Source organism: Emys orbicularis, chromosome 8 (genome assembly GCF_028017835.1).
Source record: "Emys orbicularis isolate rEmyOrb1 chromosome 8, rEmyOrb1.hap1, whole genome shotgun sequence".
Taxonomy (NCBI): domain Eukaryota; kingdom Metazoa; phylum Chordata; order Testudines; family Emydidae; genus Emys; species Emys orbicularis.
In genome coordinates, this window is record NC_088690.1 from 20,567,511 (window position 1) to 20,583,916 (window position 16,406).

Consider the following 16,406-nt stretch of genomic DNA (forward strand, 5'->3'; position numbering starts at 1 on the left):
TGGTGTTTGTTATAACCACTAAAAGCCAGGGGGTGTGGCAGCACCCCAGGAACCCTAGTTCTAGCCCCACTCCCAGAGGCACAAGGGGCCGGGCTGGAGTCTGGGCTGCAGGACCCACCCACGAGGAGCCTGACCACCAGAGAGGAGGACAGGGGTGCTGGAACAATGTGTATAGAAGGGGTTCTGAGAGCCACTGAACAAACTGTACACCCTATACATGATGGAAACCACTTCAAGCCAGGGGGTGCGGCAGGCCCCCCATGACCGCTAGTTCAACCACCTATGGAAGATTGTTTAAACACCTGGCAACCCCTTTAAAGCTGGCTTGGGCAAGGGTTGAGCATGCAGCGCAGTATTAGAAAAGAGACTTGTAGGGGAAAGAGGGAGGAACCAGAGCGTTTCAAAACTTGGATGATAGTCGCTGCCTGTCTCTGAGGGGTAAAATGACCTGTTGGGGGAAGGGCTCCTCCTCTTAGAAACAGCCAAAAGGAGGTAAAATATTGCTATAGCCACCAACTCAGTTCCTGTAAAAAGATACACAAATAGAAGGCATTCATGCTGAATGTCAACCTTCTAGAGGGATTTGGCCAAGGTCATCAGGTTGACTCTTACTCAAAACAGCCAGGGGTCACCACTGCTGGAAAACATAAACCAAGGCTCTCCCTTTTTGCACTGGGTTGATGGGTGCTATTTGGCAGACATCTTGTATGTAGCCTTTTCCTAAAGGCACCTCGGCATTTCTGGCCAAGCTCCCCCTGTTCCTTGTAATGTCTTCTCCCATACTTTACCCAGGCAAGCTTCAATGACCACCCCCCCCGAAACCCACTTCCCAGTCTCTGCAGCAATGACCCACAACCTCATCAAATCTACATTAATTCAAATAAAAGAAAGCCCAAGATCAAAGGGAATCAAGAGGATGCTTAACAAGTAACCTTTTGTCCCGTGTCTAGCAGTGTCATGGCTAACCTAAGTTGTAAGCTCCCGGAGGGGAGACCTGATTCTGTGCTCACACCAGGGGAGAATTTGAGTAACTCCATTAAGGTCGATGGGAACTGCATATTTCTGAAATAGTAGCCTCTTATACAGATATGAGGGGGGCTGGTCATCTGCAGTGCCTGTGCTGGAGGAATCCTTCCCCAGCTTAAACCAGGGCTTTTGTGGCCCCTTTATGCAGCTCTGGCCCTCTTCTCCCACGTAAAAAGGCCAGACTGGGGGTGAGAATCTTACCTATGTGTGGAGAACAAGGGAGTTGTGGAGTAGTATTTTTAAAATAAGTAGCATATATGCCCCTAGGGTGACCAGATGTCCCGACCGATGTATGTCCCCTCATTTTGCACTCCGGCTTTTTTTTTTTTTTTTTTTTGGCTTCAGTGGCAGCACCCCAGCTTTTCTTGTCATCTGGTCACCCTATATGCCCCTCAGGTTACCTGTGTGATATTCTCCTGAACATCTAGAGTTAAATCAAAGGGGCTGTTAAAGGAACCGAGCAAGAAAGGCAAAACAATGATGCAGCTAAGAGTCTTTAAGGAAACAATAGGGAAGCTGTTTATTGGGGAATACCCCCAACTCTATCAAGGTTAAGAACAGTTTACTCGTCCCAAGGCTAACCCTAATGTCAAAAGGGAATCCTAAACTGTGGAGATGCTGGCCCCAGGAAGGAGCAGGAACAGCCAGGGAGTGTCAGTGTCAGGCAGAGCAAAGTGACAGAGACAGAGGTATGCTGAGAGCAGGCCAGCCTGCGAGAGATGAAATGCACCAACGCTTGGCTAAGGGGGAAAAATATGTATATAGATCTCTCGTTTTTACCTTTGCTTGGCTATGCAAGAACGTTTTGTTTTTAAGTCACTTTGTTTTGTTCAAAACTTGTCATGGTCACAGGCTCCTGAAGGGAACCCCTTAGAGTTGCCAAACCCAGGTGGGCGTCTCAGGTTGACATGATCTTTTAAAGGGGGGGGGGGGGAGGAAGGGGCTATGGGCAGAGATTGAGTCACAGTTTCTGAACCTTGTAGCCCCACCCAGAGTGAAGTGTTAGCAGCCAGGCCTGTCACCTGAGGGGTACACCGAAGAGGGACAAATGGGGGGAGAGGGGTGTCTAAGGCACATCTCGCCTTGTCACCATAGATTTCCAGTCCTAACTTTAGGCTCCTACTTAGTAAACTCTTGGTCTCTGTTAAGCACTTAGACACCCACTACATTATTTATGCAGCTGCTGCTAATAAAATGGTGCTAAACTTTAAAGCCAGCTCGGTCACATTTTAAAAGCAGAAGCAATATGGTACAAAGTCAGTCAGTGATAAAGATTAGAGCTGATTCTGAGTTCAGCTTGTCCCCAGACCACCCGATTAGATACTTGGCAACACACATAGGTAGGACTAAGATCAGAATCCAGCCAAAAGTCTGAGGAACCATGACAGGAATTTTCAAAGGGGCCTTGAGTAGTTAGAGGCCTAATTACCATGGCCTACCTTGAAAATCCCAGTCCCCCAAAGAAAGTAATAAATAAAAATCAGAGGGGAAAAAGGAGTATGTTATATCAATACAACAATCAATAATAAAACCTAGGTTACTGTTGTGTGAAATACAAAAGAATGGGAATTGGTTCTGGCAAACTGTACCTCTCTTACAATAGTAAAACTTGCGCACTACAATCACGCTGAATGAATCACAACTATCTGGAGATTGTGTGTTGTTCAGGACATTTTCCTCCTGTTATTAGTCATCTCTCAAAAGAAATTGTTCTCAGCTCACTGGGAGTTAAGGTGACACTATTACACACAACATAACCACACAATGTGTAGGAGGGTTAGACTGAACAAAAAAATACCTCACGCATTGCAAATGTCGGGGGTGGGGGCACTGCTTTTGTAACGAGGTTCCCTGCAGAGTTGCACGATGAAATGTAAGCAGGGTTAATAGCATTAGAGAGAGGCTGCCTCCCTATTTATTCCATTCAGATCTGTGCTGGAACATCAGCAGAGATCCTTTTTCGTTTCCCAGTGTTCAGCTCACAGCATTAACAAACCTGTATTTCAAACTAGCAGCTCACTGAGGCTGGGATAGGCTGGTGCTGGAAGATATGCTTTAGTCAAACACAAGTTACTGGGATCAATACAGGGGTGACTGGATGAAATTCTATGGCCTGGATTAGGCAGGAGGTCAGACGAGATGCTCATAGAATAGGGAACCCATCCCCAGGTTCAGTTTCAGCCCATAGTTCAGAGTGACTGGAAGCAGTAACTATCTATTGGCTATTCAGTATCCTAAGTGAAGGGAGCTAGTTACCTCAGCAAATCTCATTATGACTGTCACTAATTAGCACTTTGGCTATTGTCTGCACAGAGAAACCAAGGATTAAGTAGAGCTGGAGAATGAACTCTCCTCTCATCCTGCAGGAAGATCCTTTCAGCTCAGGGGGAGGGAGGCATGCTGCCAGGAGAGAGGAGGGAAGCTTGCGTGGATACTGCACATGCAATAATTATTCTGCAGATAAACAGCATCTTTCACTATGGAAAAAATGGAGGGCAATGAGCATGTCATTTCATGGTAGTGATTAACTATTTCTTCCCCATGCTCATACCCTGCATTGAATAGCAGTAACTCACATTAAGCAGCAGCAATTTTCCCTTCTAGGTAAGAGGAAAAATTGCCAGCCTGACCTTGTTCACATACGAAAGGTGAGTCCTTATGGACTAGTCTGCATGTCAACTTGTATATCATGCTTGGGGCTCTATGGGGAGGTTCAGCAGGCACATTTGCATCCAGTCATGGAAGGGAGCACTATGTTCTCTCTTATAGGAGCCATACATTCACCTGACAAATTCATTCCGTGGGAGTAGACGTTACCTCCCATTCCAGGAAGCTTAGAAACCAAACGGTCAAATAGCTTGTGGTGTGTGATCTTAGAGCCTGAAGAGGAGAGGAGATCTGGCTAGAGTGCCCAAGTTCAAACTAGAAATAAGGCACAATTTTTTTTTTAAAAACAGTGATGGTAATTAACCAGCGAAACAACTTACCAAGGGTCCAGTGGATTCTCCTTCCCTGGCGATTTTTAAATAAAGATTGGATTTAAAAAAAGAAAAAAATACATGATCTAATTCAAACAGGAATTCAGGGAAGTCCTATGACCTGCATTATACAAAGAGGGGAGACTGGATGATCACGGTAGTCCCTTTTGGCTTATAATCTATACTCCACAAGGCCTACTGGCCATATTGACGACATGAAGAACAGGCAGGGAAAGACCCTAGCTCTGTTCTTGAGGTGAACACTAAAAGGGAAGAGGTGCGCGCTCTCACACACATAGTTAGAAAAGAAACTGATCTGCACATGGATCTCCAGACATTTGTAAATTATAGAGGTAAACAAACATTTATGGGAGAAACTTACCTCCATATTCCAGCAGATGGCAGCAAATAACTGCCACAAATTGGTGAATCACTCACGCTACGTTGGGGGGGGGGGGGGGGGGGGAAAGAGAGAGAGAGAGAGAGAGAGAGATGTATGCAACCAGCTCCAGCCTGTGAATTTTAAGAACCCGACGTTTTTGAAGTATAAACACCCCTGGGAGCGCGGCTTTAGGAAACAGTCCATATTAAAGGGGGACCCATACCTCAAATCAAGTTGGAAACTAACAAACCCAATCCTAAAAACATTTTCACATGCACAGAGGCCTACAGACATCAATGGAGCTACTCACATACATAAAGTTAAGCAGGTGCATAAGTGTTTGCAAGATCAAGGCCTACAATACAAACTATCAAAGGCATGATTATCCCTTTAGTTCCCTGCCTAGCCTACTGTAGCCCGGCAGTGTATCTCTGAGGCAGACTCACACAGGCACAGTGTATTGGATACTTTACTGACATAAGCAAGTCTTCTTTTTTTTCTAGATTATAGTATTAATATATTCTAAACAAAAAAGGATAAACTTTCACAAGACCCAAAAACTGTTGTGGATTCTGTAATTCTTACTTAGTTTGACACAAGTTATGCTTTAAAATGTCAATGCCCCATATGTAATAAATGTGTAGATTATTTAAAAACAAAAACAAAAACCCAGAGAAGCATTTATATTCTGAAGTACCTAAATATTTATAGAATAAGCTATTTGTAATGTAAACCAAAACCAGAAATGGTCCTGAACTAGGCATTAGGACTAAGGAATAAATCTGAATTTTGGATTTAATGCCAAGAATGTCTACAGCAGAGGAAAAAGTTCTAGGCTCACAGTTCATTTAATAAGATTTTCATATAGTTAAGATATTTGCTAATCTATAGATTCCTAAACATGTGGGGTTCACTAGCTGACCAATTCCTGGCACAGAGATTATATTATAGAATATTCGACACCTATCCCAGAAAATAAGTAGTAAAAAAGGATACACGTACCTGACACTCCTGCTCTGCCCACCCACAAAAAATAAAGCTACCACATTAAAGAAAGTTAACAAATGTTGGGCCAACTTGTCTTGTCCTGCAATAAAACCTGCAGGAAGAGGCTTTGGGCTGGATATCTCTGCAGAAGTCCCCTCAGAGATCCTTCCATGGTTAGGGGTTGGGATTTGTCCACCATCATGGAAAAGTCTGCAGGGCCCCCACCCCGAAAGCTGGCTGATTCTGCCCAGGATTCCAAGGCACTAACAGCTGGTGTCCAGATCCCTGAGTATGTGGGGGAACCCTAAGCTGTAGTATCTTTGGCAGGTGTTTCTATGGGCTGAGGGGTGGAATGATGGACAAGGGCCTATCCAATACCCCTTCTCAGAGAAGACCAATTATAAACACTGATCATTTATAAAGTGAGTAGTTTTAAGATGTAGCTCCTCATGGAAATTGTTGAGTAGCCTGGTATCTTATATCTCAGTTCAGGTTTGTCTTAAAGATGATGGCATAGCAGTTACTCCTAGGCCTCCTTGCGAGCAGGTTACAAACTTCTATTGGCCCGGCCAGCCTGGTGGTTTCTCCCCACTTCTCATCCTAAATCTTTCCCCCCCCCCCCAAAAAAAAAGAAAGATTCCCCATTAGTGTTGTAAATGTTGCGCTAGATTGGAAGAGACAGGGGTCCCGTGCAGTAGTTTTCAACCTGTGGTCCGCTGACCCCTGGGGATCCGCAGACTATGTCTAAGATCTCCAATGGGGTCCACACTTCCATTTGGAATTTTTTAAGAGGTCAGCAAATGATCAAAAGGTTGAAAACCACTGGTCTAGTGCATGAAAAACAAAGTGAAACTGACTACATAAAAAAAAAAAGGGGGGGGGTATGATAAAACTTTGCAATACATAGTTTTTTTTCAGCTGACCATTTCAAAGCAATTCAGAAACCTGGGTAAATTTACTTCCCTGTGTCTCAGTTTCTAAGCCAATAAAACAAAGCTAAGTGACATGCCCAGGGTCACAGAACAAGTCAGTAGTACAGTCAGGAAGAAAACCCAGGCTTCTTAGTTGCTCTGTCCATTAGAGACCTTGCTTTCCCAGTTAGTGGACCCAACTAGTTTATTTTCATTGTCCATGCTGGGAGAAATGCAGAAACTGAACAAACAGAATTAGATTTTTAAAGGCCATTTTAATAATCTAAAGTGTTATTTGTAATGTAGGTCAGGACAATTACTCACTTTAAAAAAAAAAGTAGTAACTTTACAGTGTTCCTTAAAAAGAAAAATATCTTTGTATAGAATCAGAGAAGTTAGAGAAGTAAAATACCCATTGGATGATCCAGTCATTCCCTAAAGCACATTTTCAGTGGTTTATTACCAGTGTCTAAAAATGTCAGTAGCACCTATGTCCCATTAAAAGTAAAAATTGCAAATGCCCCTTGGCTTTCCAGATCTGTTTTTTCATTTACTGCCATGTGCTAATAGCTCTAAATCCAGCCAATAACAATACGAATTTCCCTTTGAGAAACAGACGGTCGCTAGACATTTCACCAGCTCTAGGATTCTCTCACAGGGCCCCCTACTGGTACAGTTCTGCTGGATGTGCAAACAGCAGTAACCACCACATTACTTCAATATACAACTGATTAAGAACAGCTCCACAGCCCAGCTTACTGTTAGCTGCTGATCTTCGCCAAATTTCTCATGTGAAGGCGCATACAGGAACAGAAGAGTGAAGACGTAAAGGTTCCACATCCCATAGATGCCTGTGAAGAAGGCACCATTCCTGTACCCTGGGAAGTCCCCCCATTTCCAGTGCCCTTCAGGCATCTGTCCATGAGAAAGCAGAGATTCAATAGGGCCAGGCAGGTAAGGAAGAGTCTCAAATATGTTGAATGAGCATCTAGATAGAATCAAGGTATCTCTATGGGAGTGGGTGTGTCAGGCTTAAATAAAAAGCCCACAAGTTGCTTTTTGGATGGATAATGGACCAAATGTTTGGCTTACCACCCAGAACCGAATGCGCGCGCACACACAAAAATACAGGACAATGGACAGAGCAAGTGGCGGAATTGCTCAAGCAATTCCTGCAAAATCTATTAGGTAAATAGAAACCCACTGCCACATTTTTAGAACTAAGATATAACCATGCAGCTCACACTGGTGCATTGTTTTCTATAAGCATTTCAAAGGGCTCTATATTAAGACATCACATATCTCTACATCACCACTGCAGCCCATGAGAAGGCACTTCTACACACAAAACCAGAGCCATAGGGCTTGCAGTTAACCAAGAATCATAACCATTTCTTCCTGAAGGTGTGTCCCCCTTTCTACTCACTAACCCAATGTGCTGCCTTGTAATTACTAGAACAGAAATCCCTCCAAGTGCAACACTGGAAGACTGAGTTTTTCAAGGGCATTGTTCAGTACAGAAAAGGGGATTAGTCCCAGAGGAAGAATCTTGGATAAGTCTCAAGAAGCTGCGTAGTGTTTGAGACACTGATGAAAATCCATGGTACTGAATGGCCTTTTTGACTATGGCCCTTCTCACTCCAGACTGAGCTAGGATGAACCCGAGGTGTCACAACACAACGCAGGAATGCTTTCATGTCCTCATCACGCTGGTCACTGCGCTCCCGCCGCCTCCTCGCCTCGTTTTTCTGGTCCTGGCTCAGCATAATCTCCACGAGAACGCGCGAGGTGTTTACAATGTTCATGACTGCTGTCTGGAGCTGAGCGGGCTCCATGCTTGCCGTGGTATGGAGTCTGCAGTGTTCACCCAGGAAAAAAGGCACGAAATGCTTGTCTGCCGTCCGTTGCTTTCATGCAGGGAGGGAGGGAAGGGTGAGGCTGTACCCAGAACCACCTGCGACAATGTTTTTTGTCCCATCAGGCACTGGGATCTCAACCCAGAATTCCAATGGGCAGGGGAGACTGCAGGAACTATGGGATAGCTACCCACAGTGCAACGCTCCAGAAATAGACGCTAGCCCCGGTACATGGACGCACACCGCCGAATTAATGTGCTTAGTGTGGCCGCATACAATCGAATTTATACAATCTGTTTCCCAAATTCGAATTATCTAAATTCGGATTAATCCCGTAGTGTAGACATACCCTTAGTCAGGGACAAAGGAGGCACTTTAGGAACAAAGAGTGAAATTTTCAAGTGTGCCTAACTGACTTAGAAACCAGACTTAAGACGCCTAAATCATTGAAAAAAGCAACAAAGAGTCCTGTGGCACCTTATAGGCTAACAGATGTATTGGAGCATAAGCTTTCATGGGTGAATACCCACTTCGTAACACGGCTACCCCTTGGATACTAAATCATTGAGTTGCTTTTGAAAATTTTAGCTCAAATTATGATGCATTTCTAAATAAGAACATAAGAACGGCTGTACCGGGTCAGACCAAAGGTCCATCTAGCCCAGTATCCTGTCTGCCGACAGTGGCCAATGCCAGGTGCCCCAGAGGGAGTGGACCAACAGGCAATGATCAAGTGATCTCTCTCTTGCCATCCATCTCCATCCTCTGACAGAGGCTAGGGACACCATTCCTTACCCATCCTGGCTAATAGCCATTAATGGACTTAACCACCATGAATTTATCCAGTTCTCTTTTAAATGCTGTTATAGTCCTAGCCTTCACAACCTCCTCAGGTAAGGAGTTCCACAAGTTGACTGTGCGCTGCGTGAAGAACTACTTCCTTGTATTTGTTTTAAACCTGTTGCCTATTAACTTCATTTGGTGACCCCTAGTTCTTGTATTATGGGAATAAGTAAATAATAAGTAAATAATGGGGAATTATTAAGTAATAAGTAATAATGATTAAATAATAAGTAAATAATGGGGAATTAGACTTACCCAACATTTGCCCCTTTTTTAATAAAGGCTTTCCACTATATCTTCCGATAACCAAAGAATGGCAGGACACAGAATCCTCTATGACATCCACTATGGACCTTGCTATGGTCATTGACTTTCCCTGCACAGTACTAAGATACCCCAGAGAAGGGCAATAAAGAAAACCTAGCACTAGATTACAATTGGACAGAAGGTAGTATTTGGCTCCTTGTCAATACACTGTACCCTGGCTCAGTTAATTCTTCCTCTTTAGTTAACAAAGAGCTTGGTCAGACCTTCTGTACCTATGCTAGGCATGCTCTTAACACAATCTTTCAGTTAAATCAGTAGGCCTTTTTGTTTGGACTAATTCAGGTTTTTTGGCTCACTTTTGCAGCTTTTCGCATCAACATTTGTTATAGGTTATTGTGACATTTTATAAACTTTCATTCAGTTGAGTTCACAATTAGGGTAAATTTGTAGGCCCAATTATCACATGTGCTGCATATGACATTTTTATTGGAGTAAATAACATATTCCTAGTGAGACAATCACCTAAGATCAAGATTCCACCTGTGATAATATCTACTGAAATGTTCAATAGGGGCTTAAATATTTTTGGAAAATAATCCATCAATACAGATGCCCTCCGGGTTACGCAAACTCGATTTACGTAAATCCGCACTTATGGAAAAAGTTCCGTAAGCTAGAAATAGGAGTGGTGGTTGGTTGTTTTTTTTTGGGGTGCATAATGGTCAGGTATACGTTTCCGACTTACGCAAAATGCTAAATTATGCAAGGTGTTCCGGAACAGAATGCTTGCATAAGTTGAGGAGCATCTAATAGCACAATGGACATTTTGAGCATGTTCAGAAATCTAAAGGGGACATTCATTTTCTCCCCTGCAGCAGAAACCAATTGGGAGCAGACCTGCAATCAAGTGAGTGGAGCTATGTTGATTTAGACCAGTTTAGGATCTGGTCCAGACTCCAGTCTCCCTAGTAAGAGTTATCAGAACGAACACACACACACACACACCCTGTCCGTCTCTCCCGCTCATGGTATTTGAACAGGCTTTTCCAACCTGATACTGAATCCTGCAAGTCTTCTTTATGGGTGGGAGACTTAATGGCTTTCCATGGAAGTTCTGAAACTCTTTAAACACCAGGAAGCACAGAAACAAGAAGTAGAGGCAGACAGATGCCTGCTATTGTAATGAATGCCATCAGCTGAGCTTACCAGTTAAAGGAAATGACTACTTGACAGAGTGATATTTACAGAAACAACCATCCAGGTAATTAGTCTGCTTTCAGCTATCCTAATTCAGGCTTCTAGGGTGTATTCAATGGAAGTTTCAGACTGCAGCTTCCGTCTGCGTGAGGGTATATGCTTCACGGTTCCTTCCCCAGCTCAGTCCCAGAGCGGATGCTTTGTTGTTCCCCCTAAGCACTTGACATGGTGTTAATGAGGGATAAAATATTAAAACTTCTGCAGGCTAAAAAGGCTAAGCTGGAATTGTCACTTCTGCTCCACTGGCATGAAAAGGCAGGGCTTAGCTAAGAAGTAATCACCAACCAATCTTAGACGACTCCTGCAAGAGGACTGGGATGCTGGAGAAGTGGAACTAATCATGTTACCTTATCTCACCCTGGAATAAAAGTTAAGGCAGCTGAAAGAACTTCCAGCGTGAACAGGCAACTTTAAACAGAAAATCGTATAAATGCTGTAGGATAACGCTCCCAATCAGCAATGAAATGAACTGCCCCAGAGGTGGGGGGGGGGGGGGAGGAGGAAAACACTTACAGTTCAGATCAGGAGAGGGAACAGCATAACCTGTCAAAAGAACGAGGAGTACTTGTGGCACCTTTGAGACTAACAAATTTATTTGAGCATAAGCTTTCATGGGCTAAAACCCACTTCATCGGATGCATGCAGTGGAAAATACACACACAGCACGAGAGAACATGAAAAAATGGGTATTGCCATACCAACTATAACCAGAGTAATCAATTAAGGTGGGCTATTATCAGCAGGAGGGGGAAAAAAAAAAAAAAAAAAAAACTTTTGTACTGATAATCAGTTTCCAACAGTTGACAAGAAGGTGTGAGTAACGGGGGGCGGGGGGGGAGATAGTTTTTACTTTGTATAATGACCCATCCACTCCCAGTCTTTATTCAAGCCTAATTTAATGGTGTCCAGTTTGCAAATTAATTCCAATTCTGCAGTTTCTCGTTGGAGTCTGGTTTTTGAAGTTTTTTTGTTGGAGTATTGCCACTTTGAGGTCTGTAACTGAGTGACCAGTGTGGTTGAAGTGTTCTCCGACTGGCTTTTGAACGTTAGAATTCTTGACATCTGATTTGTGTCCATTTATTCTTTTGCCTAGAGACTGTCCGGTTTGGCCAATGTACATGGCAGAGGGGCATTGCTGGCACATGATGGCATATCTCACATTGGTAGATGTGCAGGTGAACGAGCCTCTGATAGTGTGGGCAATCCGGATTATCACTACAAAAGTTTTTTTTTTTCCTCCTGCTGATAACAGCCCACCTTAATTGATTACTCTCATTATAGTTGGTATGGCAACACCCATTTTTTCATGTTCTCCGTGTATGTGTGTGTGTGTGTGTGTGTGTGTGTGTGTGTGTGTGTGTGTGTGTATATATATATATATATATATATATATATATATATATATATATATATATATATATATATATATCCATATCTATCTCTTACTACTGTATTTTCCACTGTATACATCCGATGAAGTGGGTTTTAGCCCACGAAAGTCTCTAAGGTGCCACAAGGACTCCTCATTCTTTTTGCTGATACAGACTAACATGGCTACCACTCTGAAGCATAACCTGTGCAATTTAGACAGGGTTCAGTGAGGACAGGATTTGCTCTAGAATCACTAATACCCAAACCCTAATTCCAGATGCGCCCTTTTCCAGACTTCCTACAGCTTGAGGCAGATGCTAATTTTTCTAGTTACTTCCCTTATATTAACATCAGTCTCAGAATTCATCCTTGCAGCAAAATCTACATGCTGCACTAATGTTTGACAGAGTGTCACCCTACAGAACCATAACACTGGTCACTCAAAGGACACTCTGGATTATCCACAATATTAAAATCATTAGAAACCAACTATTGGTCCCATTTTATTTTATGATAAGATGCTTTTCACCAGTTAAATAAGAACTTAGAGAAAAATAAATTGTTACTTAAATATTTCTAGTTTCTACCACAAGAAACACATGGTACTAATAGATGGAAGGATACAGCCAGCTCCATGTCAACATCTGTGGTCCAGAAACCGTAGAATGGATTTTTCAGTTGTACCCCCCTGAAAACAGGAGAGAATCCACAATAGTCACAGATCACATCAGTATAAAGTTGAAAAATAGAGCAAGATGCAAGTTCTTAAGCATTATTCTTTGCAGCTTGGAAAAACCTGAGAAATGTTATTTTCAACTGGTTGGGGAGAGGGATAGGAAGTGGGAAGGAGGGACATACTTGTCCAGGTTTCCAAATATCCATTTTCGGAAGAGCAGAATATTTTAAAATCGGAGCATAATCACATTAACACTACAGAGGCCAGTTGGAAGATAGCATCTCATTTACCTCTCATAAATGTCAAAGATGAAGAGGCAGAAGGGGCCAACAGCTATTGACCCAACCCACTTCCAGTACCCAGAGACCCACATTTGGTCATTTTGATCCTAACCAAACAAGGATGGGAAAAAATAATCAAAGGTATTCTTTCCATGCCAGGTAGAGCCAAGAAGCTAAGTTAGAGGCATAAGCTTCATTACAACAACATGGAGAAATTGCACCGAGCAGAGGACTCTGGGTTTTTTTTTTTTATTATTGTTTGAAACTGAAACAGAATAATTACACTGAAATCACATGTAGCACAATGGCAGGTTCTAGGATACTGCACAACATGCAGGATGACACAGGCCTGGTTAAACTCACCTTGCTGTGCACTCACCAGGTTGCTGTGTTTGGATCCAAGTGCTGGATCCGATCCCACATGCTTCTAAGCCCATTGAGACTGAGCAGTGTCCAGACACGGTCTCTAACTTCTCAGGTCAATAAATCAGAAGATTCAGATTCCCTGACAGGTGCCCCTTCTTGGAAGTGGGACCCTGCAGGCCAGCTGTCCTAGGCCCCAGAGGTCCACCCTGATGGGTACTCTGATTTAGTTTAACCCTTCAGGAACATGTGAGTTACAGCAAGGAACAGAGGGTTTGCACAGTAACTCCTTAACACACACAGTAACTCCTTAACACACACAGTAACTCCTTAACACACACACACACACACACACACACACACACACACACACACACACACACTCTCTCTCTCTCTCTCTCTCTCTCACAGAGAAAGCATAAGAGACTTACAGATCCATGAAAAAACAACAAGCCTTTGCAAAAATCCCTCTCTCCAGTGCCTCACCACAGAGAGGCCTTTGGTTTTGGCCAGTCCTTTCTAGGGATCCCTCTTGCTTCTTAGCCTTCAGGTTCTGGTCTGTCCCCTCCATTGCAATGGCCAGTCCAAGAGGCACACTTTTATATAAATTGCAGCCCCCTTTGTCAGGTGACCACCATCTTTCACTTCAAGTCCTTTGTTTGGTGATGCTTTTCTTGGCTCCTAGCTCACATGGAAGGTTGGGTTTGTCCAGGCAGTACCCAACTCATCATCCAAGGGTGCTTGTGTTCAAGTAGGAGACCCTCCAGGTTAATGACCCTTGGACACTTGGCATTGTTTGCCCTCCGTCAACACCTCTTGGAATGTCAGTCCAAAATGGAGGCAAAAAGACCACAGGGAAGGCACAGTACAGTCTTACAACCAAAACGGGGCTCCTAAACAAAATGGAGTTTGTAGTTTCATATAGATACATACAGGCATAAACCGAGTTGTCACATAGGGCTCTTCTGTTGCCTTTTCCTTCCATTTATTTGTTGTCCCCTTGTAAGATAGTCTCTTACCATGTATTTATACAGTGCCTAGCACCATGGAGCCACAATCCCAACTGGGGCTCCTGAACACCAGTGTAATACAAATAAACAATCATCACTCAACATCCAGGTGGTCCTTTATATTGCCAAAAAGTGAGCCTTTACCAGGCACCAAATTGCTACTTAATCCAAATGGCTGGGGGAAAAACCCAGCACCACTATATTTAAAGATGCTTTTTTACAAAATGGGAAATAATAAAAAAAACACTAAGCCTTGAGATTTTCCAGATCTATTGTACATATTGGCATCTCCCTCTCTTGCTTTATTAAGTCCTGTCCAAGTTTGGCTAGTTACCAGATTGTGCTGGAATCACCTTCATGTACTTCTATCGGTATCCGCTTCAAATCCTGTCCAAATGGAAGGCAATTTCACCCTGGATGTTGCAAGAAGCACATGTGCATGAATTTGACTGACAGCAAAGCTGGTTTTAGTGCAAGTCTTCACATTTTATCTCTATAAAAGACTCATTACTCTATATAGTCACACCTACCTTCACATGCTGTCCACAAAAGGTTATCCAAAATGACAGAAGCATGGCATAGAAGATTCCTTGTCAAATATCTTCAAAGAGCAACATCCAAGTCCAGTCAAATCCAATGGAAAACCACTCTACCGGGATGTTTAGGAACGTCGTGGAGATCCCAAGAGCAAAGATGACTCTGGAGAAGCAGAAACAGAGTTAACAGAATCCTTTTGGATTTCAAAGAAAAAAAAATCCCAGCTACACTTGAGGAGGCTGGTGTGGACATACAGTAGCATGTTTGAGCAGCATCTTCACATTTCTGTGCCAGTCACAAACTCCATTGTCACCCAGTTCTTAGATTTTTTGTTGTTAAGAAGTCACTTGTCTCCATAGTTTTGTCTATCATAAACCAGTCTTTCCAAATCAAGTCTTAAGCTATTTTTAATATAACCCTGTAGATGTATAGATCCTTTTACTAAAGCACACCGCCCTATCTATATCAAGGGAGATGAATCAACTGGTTACCAAGACTTGTCAACAAGGCCAATTAGTTTAGTGACTATGAAATAGTGCTAGGAGTGAGTTAGGTCTGTAGGCCAACGGGATTCAGAAGAGTCATGAAGAGGTAGAGTTTGGAATTTTGGGAGAAGGGAAGTTATTTGCACTTTGCTGCTAAAGCAGATCCTTGTTAACACTTCCCCCCGCCTTCATGGTGGCACTGGTATTGGTTTTCTGAAACCTTTCTGAAGGTATGTGTATCTTCCCACAAATACCATGACTAAAGGCTCATGTGGTGACTGGCAAGTAAGGCATCGCTATTAATAATAATAAAAAAAAAATCTGCGCCTAGGCGTAGGAGTCTAAATGAAAATACAATGCTACTTTATGCAGAGGATTGAGAGGTAGTCAAATCCCTATGGGGTAAATCTTGCTTCCCCTGACACCATCAGCTCAGGATTAAACAAAAGACTGAATGGCTAGCCAACTACAAAAGCAGTTTCTCCTCCCTTGGTGTTCACACCTCAACTGCTAGAAGAGGGCCTCATCCTCCCGGATTGAACTAACCTCGTGATCTCTAGACTGATTCTTGCCTGCATATTTATACCTGCCTCTGGAAATTTCCACTACGTGCATCTGACGAAGTGGGTATTCACCCATGAAAGCTTATGCTCCAATACGTCTGTCTGTAAGGTGCCACAGGACTCTGTTGCTTCCCCTCTAGTTATACAGGCTTTGACTGGGGAGCAGCATTTAAACTGAAGTCCATGGTGTTCACTGGCTCATCAGAGAGAATTACTCCGCTACTCACTTTTCCAGCAGGACAGGAGCACGCGTCAGCACTGTGATCCGTCTCCAATACCAAACCATGATGATGAAAATGATGGGCGTGAAGAAGGTTTTCATTGCAAACCACGCCTTTGTAAAATATTTATTCTGATGGATACCCTGAGGGAAGACAAGTTTAAGTGTGGAAGCTGTACAATATTTCACTCTTTTCCCTACCTGCAGTCAATATAGCAGACGGTCTCTGTGCAGTTTCCTTTGCAGGCCCTGGGAAAGGGCGATTTATATGTATATGTTTTAAAGCAAACAGTGCTAGTAAAATACCCTATTTAATAGGACAGCTACAAGCCAGGGAGTAGCAGAGCAAACTTCACCACGCAGCCCTGGCAGTGAGCCTCAACCCTCATCTTC

The 16,406-nt window shown here is 43.2% G+C and overlaps 1 pseudogene; it reads right to left on the bottom strand.

The window, feature by feature from the left end:
- Positions 1-503: 503 nt before the first annotated feature.
- Positions 504-16,406, bottom strand: part of LOC135882406 (protein wntless homolog) — a 28,683-nt pseudogene continuing 12,780 nt past the window's right edge.